Consider the following 7,105-nt stretch of genomic DNA (forward strand, 5'->3'; position numbering starts at 1 on the left):
GGTTCCGTTCCTGGACCCTATCTGCAAGCCGAATTTTCTATAAGCCAAAAATGACCCTTCCATATAGTAAACATGTAATGTACTGTACAGTGGTCCCTCGGTTAACGAGATTTCGGTTAACGAGTTACCTTCCATAAGATTCTTAACTTCGGTTAACGAGCAATCCCTCGATTAACGAGTTTCTTACGAGCCGACCTCAACATGTTTTCGCTTGCATTTGGCGGTCCACCAGCTGTAGTATTAGTCCACCAATACAGTAATCGGTTCTAGGGCTTATATTCCTTACCATTTTAGTAAATATCAAGAGGTTTATACTATTCAATAATTTTAAAAGTTTAATATTAAATTTTTTAGTCATTTTAACAATTATTGAACATAATTGAAGGTAAGGAAACTAGTTTTATGCGCGCCATCCAGCCTGGCAACGCACCAAACAGGCGTCAGTCTTTGTCTTTTCAGTGGAGGTAACATCTTGCTTGAGACTCTCTTCAACTAAATGCTTTTTTCTGTGTTTGCAAGCAAATTATTGGTCATTTTGAAATTTATTTTACATATTGACAATATATAATGCAGTGCAGTGTTGATTTAAAGGAAATAATTTTGAATTACACTAAGAGAACTAAAATTTTATGGATGAAATGGCACCATGGGGTGACTTCTCTTCCACCCCAATGGCTTCTCTTCTCCCTTCTCCTCCACCCCCATTCTAATTCCCATCATCATCATCATCATCCCGGAGCCTTCTACATACACATCTCAAAGTAAGTGAACTTTTCTACCATTTTTTTTAATTTAGGCAATTTTCGGTGAGCTGGAACCAATTACCCAAAAACCCATTGAAACAATGGTTACGGTTAACGAGTTATTCGGTTAACGAGCAACCTTCTAGAACGGATTGTGCTCGTTAACCGAGGGACCACTGTATTATACCCCATACTGAGTCACTGATGGCATCTCATAAGGGGATGCGCTCAGCTGCTTTAAACATAATCCTCTACAGATAGTGTTATGCTGTACTAGTTACCTTCTGTAATAACAAACTCTTGTACAACCCCAAAATTTTTATAATGGTACTTATGGGAGGCATTCTGTATCCTCAAATTTCTGTAAATCGAGTGTTCTGTAACCTGAGTATAGATAGGAGGTGGAAAGTGAAGTAGAGTGGTAGAGGCAGGGTGTGGTGGGGGAGGGCAAGTTGATATGGTCACTTTTCCACCCACAAGGGTTGCATGCCCTTTCCCCTTTGTAACCAAGTCTGTGCACTTGGCTGTTACTGCATTCCACAGTTTTTTATTTATTCATTATTTTAGTCTCGTATGAAAATAATTTATGATCAACCTATTATGGTGTTTGTTTCATCATAATAATATAACATACAGTATTAAATAATAGAACAAAATATGATATATAATTTGACTTCAAAATAAAACAACAAACTAAATCAGTGTTTGTGGTATGGCGGTACCAGAGCAGACTGAGGGTGGTACAACTCGACAGCAGGTGATGCAAGTTCTCAGCAACATTGAAGAACTCAAGGATGCTTTAATGAGTACCAAGCCCAGCCTGCAACACAGTGATGAACTCATTGCACAGATAGACAGTATGGTGAAACCCTACAGGAGTTTAAATGCTGCTGCCAAGCTGTCAACACCGCATATTTTATGCATCGACAATTCAATGGGAATCCATTGACAATGGCCCTGCCATTCTAGAGATTGCTGATGAAGTTGAAGTCACTTTAAAGTGTCTGCAGTTGATTTTGAAGGCTTCAAATCCGACTAACCTTCACCCACTGCCTTGGACCCTCATTGTCTCCCAGAGCTTCCCATACCTCCATAATTAATGTCCTGAGCTGTCTTAAAATGTTTATTAATAATACAGGTGCAGTTTATGTGACATTGTGTGTCATTTTTGGAAAGTTAAGTTGATTACCCAAAGAAAAGGTCAAGCAAGTCCAGTACAATATACTGGTAACAATTTTAACATAATATTAAAGGGCATTGCTTGTGTGGACGTGTATCATTATGTTAGACCTACACAAAATTAGACCCCACTGTATACTGTATTGTACATAATTACTAACAAAGAGGCAAACACCAATTTACAAAGGGCTCTGTTCAACACACTAAATAAGGGTATGACGTAATTTTTTTTATTTTGGTACCGAACAGTACATGTTTTAAAAAGAGAAGAAATTTAATTAGATGTGATTTTTCACCAACACACTGATTAATCAGTGTTGGAGAGTACTGTACAGTATCTACTGTAAATTGAGATTTTTTGCAAAATTTAATTCTCAAAATCTAAGACCCAAACTTACCCTTTGATGATATTTATGTAGAAAAACATTCTCCCAGGATTTAAAATTATTTTGCTTAACTTATTCATTGCATCCTGATTATCATTAAAACACCAAAAAATTTCATAAAAAATAAGTGGTGTGTAAATAACATTACAAAACTAATTAAATTTTTTTAGGTCATTAGAAGAACAAATCAAAATTATACTGTAGATATTTTACTACAGGTCCTTAATTAGTGTGTTGAGTACCAATACAGGTATTTATATTTTGAGCAGAATTTTATTTTAATCTGTTATACTGTACTGTACTTTAGTACAAACAGAAAATAACAAATTTGCCATATAAAATTCACAGCCTTTGGAAGTAGTATGAGTGTCCACCCTAAATCCTTAACATGTTGAGGAGTACCTGTACTATACCGAGATTTAATTAAAAAAATCCATGGTGATCTCATGGCTGAATTTTTTTTTCTCTCAGAACTTGAAGTTCACCTGTGTAATATACTTTAGTACACATGGAGAATCCTTTAACTGCAAAAAAAAGTCACAGGTAGCTAGTACCCCTGTAATTAGGATTGCAAAGCAATTGCCAAAATTACAGGTTTTTGACCATAGGTCTTTAATTAGTGTGTTGAAGAGCACCTACAGTATATTGAGGTTTTATTTATATATTTTTTTTCTTCAAAATCCAAGGCCCAATCTGGAAATCAATAAGCTTATATACTTTATTACATCAAGAAGAAGAAATCTTCTTTGAAAAATCACAGATGGTGAGTAATTAGCATTACAAAACTAGTTAAAAAAAATTTCAGGGCATTAGAACAAGTAATTACCAATTTTTTTTTTTTTCTACATTAGGCCAAGACCTAGTTGGCTTATTTGAAAGTTCAGCCCTAGTTATGGGGAACTATTGAGAGGCTGGAACCTACCTAACTTCTTATTTATTTCTGTGTAAATCATGGGCTTACCAAATGTATTCATGTTTACTATACAGTACTTTTGTGAACAGTGATAGTAAAACTATTATCTGTATCTCCAAATTTCAGAAATATACAAACTCCAGGCACTTGAACCAAATAAAAATATTTCAATTTGACACTAGTAATCTGTTGCATTCAACCCTTATTTGTTTGGTAAGGATTTCCTAATCTGCCCCCTTATGTGCAAAAACTGGAGCACATGATATCCATTGGTGTTAACTGCTATCCCTACAACTAACATCACTTGAAGTTAGCTGCATTTTATGGGCTAAACCAGTACGGTGTTAATGCCTTACTGCATTACTCATTTTGTATGCACTAACCTTAACCACTGTGTTACCTGTAGCATGGCATCCGTAAGATTATCAATGGATGCAGTGCCATATTTAGCCGTGTACAGTAAGTGATCAGTCAGCAGTTGTAGGGGAGAGTATCCACTACAATTCTCCCCTTCCTCTCCGAGCGCTGCAGGAAACTTGTTGTCGGCAGGGTTGTATCCCATATGTGAGACATAACGGGCGGGGGTGTGGATCAGGCGGCAGCTACGGGAGACGACTCCACCTAGTGACGCGGAATCTGTAGGAGAAGGAGGGTTGTAGATGAGAGAAGGTTGAACAGGCGAGGAATGTGGTGCTTCTCTTGCGGCAGGTGCAAAGTCCTCAGGGGAGGCTGGTGTGGTGTCTGGGTCCATAGGTCTAGATGCAGGATCCTCATCAGGAGCAGGGTCCACGTCAGGAGCAGTAGGTACCTGAGGATGAAAAGAGGGTACCCAGAAATGTTGTGGGCGAGGTGGTGCTGCAAGTGGCAATGGTGGGCAGACAGGCGAAGGAGGTGCGGGATGAATGTGTTGAGGGCGATGGGAAGGCTGGCGTAGGGCAGTAGCCTTAAATGCAGAAACTGCATGTCGTAGTGTTTGCAGTTGGTCGTGACGGGCAGCAGGAGTGAAGTGGTCAAGGTCAGAAGTAAGGCGTGTGATGTGCTGCTTGATAGTGTCGGAGGTTATGGCGTCTACCAATCCCTGTTGATGTCGCTTCCTCGTGTAGTTGCAGGGAGCCTCACAGCGTCTAGTGTTAGCACCAAAATGTTGATGGTACCAACAAAAGGTAGGTACACTGTGCTGGGGGCTGGCGGCGGGGTCTGAGACAGGATGGGGGTGTTAGGGTTGGTAGGACACAATGCGTGGGGCAGGAACAGGAGCAGCAGCAGTCATGGAGGAGCAGAGCCGCTCGAAGGTGTCCATTCTGAGGTGTAGAGATTGTAGCAGGTCCTTCAAGTCTTGTTTGTCTGGTGGAATACTACTTCTCTGAGGAGCGTTAATCTGGTTGATGAGACCGGAGGAAAGTGACTGTGTGGCCGCTGAGTTGTTTGCGGCAGCATGGCGCACAGCAGTGTATTCGTGTAATACTCTGTCTGCCGTGGCTGCATAGGTCGCCGAGGTAGTAGAGTAGTCCAATGCTGAGAGGACGAGACGAACCTCTGCAGGGAGCTTCTGAGTGTGAAGCTGGTGCAGGATAGTGTCAGGAAGCTTGTCTGTGTGGCGGGAGTTCAGTCTTCGTATCTCGTCCCAGAGACGTGCAGGTGTTGAGTTGCCGAGGGAGAGGTCGGATAGGTCTTCCAGGAGACTGGTGTCAGGCCGCTGGTATCGCCTCTTGAGAGCATCTCGTAGAGCTGCGAATTTTTTGTCAGCTGGAGGGTTGGTGATGACTTCTGCAACTTGTGTGGCAACTTCTGTGGGCAGGGAACAGATCAGGGCGACGTACTTTTGTTTGTCTGTAGCTGTTGAGCCGATGAGAGCTTCCTCCATGTGGATTAGCCAGTCTTCAGTGTTGTGATTGAAGACTGAGAGAGTGATCCGTTTCTCATCCATCCTTGTGTGAGTGCGTCACTTCGGGATCACCAATTGTAGCGTACTGTATGTGACCAGTTGTCAAACCTTCTCTATGTTTGTCTATTTTCTCTTTGTAAGGCTCACATTCTTACGTACATGTAGGAGATCTCGCACTAAGGATGGAGGTAAGAAGGGAAACTCACAATGGCGTTTTCTGTATACAGTATATATATTGTATGTACAGTGCAGTGCTAGGGAGTTGTTGTGTGGTGAGGAGCTTGTTGAGAGGTCTTGTTGGTTTGAGAGCGTTGAGTAGAATGATGTTCACGGTTTTCCAAGTTTAGAAGCTCCAACAACTTTCCCTGAATACGAATTTGCAACCTTTCAATTTACAACAGGTACCTACTTTACTGCGAGGTGAACAGGGACCAAGGGGGCTAGGAAGAGTGTCTTAACAACTTCCGCTTGCCCGGGAATCGAACCCGTGACATCTTGCTTGCGCCCCCTGTTCAGGCTAGGCTTGGGAGTATTTATATGATTCTGCAGGATCAGCCCGAGATGTGTGAAGTGAGCGGCGCTGCTGATTGGCTGAGGTGAAGGCGGTAACGGGCCAATCGCCGCGCGGTCCGAGAGTGAGGCCCGGACTGTGGAATTCACTGCTGATTGGCTGGTAAGTGAACGGCAAGTGATCAGTCAGCAGTTGTAGGGGAGAGTATCCAGTACAATGGCAAACTTTTTCGGAGTGAGAGTTGTGAACTCTTGGAACAATCTACCAGAAAGTGGTGTGACGGCACTGAGTGTGAGCTCTTTCAAGACAAAACTTGACCAACACTGAACATAAGAAAATAAGGAGTCTGCAATAGGCCGGTTGGCCTGTGCATGGCAGCTCCTGTCGAGAGTTACTACCACTGTATCATCCATGAATCTATCGAGCCTCCTTTTGAAACTTTCCAGCGTTCCAGCACTTACTACAAAGTTGCTAAGCTTGTTCCACTCGTCCACCACCCTATTTGTGAACCAGTTCCTTCCTATCTTCCTCCTAAACCTAAACTGGAGCAGGTTCAGGTACATTCAGGAGCCGGTGCATGCCCAGTACTTGCCAACAGTGCGTAACAGAGACGTGGCCGATCGCCCAAGCGGCTAACGAGCCGATCTTTTGGTGAAGAAGATAAAAGTAAAAGTAGAAAAGGAGGCGCAAGTACCATTAACTTGAGGGATCTGTCCTAGTGATCACATGAAGCAGCTCCCCCTGAAGTTGATCAGATCAAGATCCTATTTTTATTTCGGAACGATTGGAAAAGCATTGGGATAATCACGATTTGAGCCAATATGGAATTCTAACCCAGAACATTGAATAAAAATAAATAAATAAAAAACGCCCGCCCAAAGTAGACTCGCACATTGTGGCACAAAATGGACGAAGATTTGAACATACGGCCTTCGAGGCACCTTCATCCAGAATAGTAATAAAGCTGTTCACTGTAACCACAAGTTCACAACCCGTCTGCCTAAATAGCGTGGGATGTACAGGTGTAGGTATGTACTACCCTACACCCACTAGCTGAGTCGCTACCCGTTTGTGGTGGTGTTAGCATGACGCAGGTATAACCGAACGCCTCATACTTAATTATGAGGTGTTCTGCTGGCTGTACTGCAACATGCTAAGTGTGACAATGCAGTTATTAGTACTGGCTTCCTTACACAGCCTGGGAATATATATTTTAAGTTGCCGTCTGTGGACTTAGGACATATGTTGTTGTTTATTCAGTCACTGGTTAAATAATTCTCTTTATGTTAAAAAAAATGACTATTACAATCAATAGTTTAAGTTTTAAGGTCATTAGGTCTAGATTATTGCTGTTAATGTTTAAGGGACCCATAATGCTCGGGTGCTTTAAGAAAATATCCGCATCACGTATTAATACACTTATTGATAATACATTCAGTGCTCTAATTAAAAATACACAATATATTAGAAATAACATTTATATTTATC

Source organism: Homarus americanus, unplaced genomic scaffold (genome assembly GCF_018991925.1).
Source record: "Homarus americanus isolate GMGI-L3 unplaced genomic scaffold, GMGI_Hamer_2.0 scaffold21914, whole genome shotgun sequence".
Taxonomy (NCBI): domain Eukaryota; kingdom Metazoa; phylum Arthropoda; class Malacostraca; order Decapoda; family Nephropidae; genus Homarus; species Homarus americanus.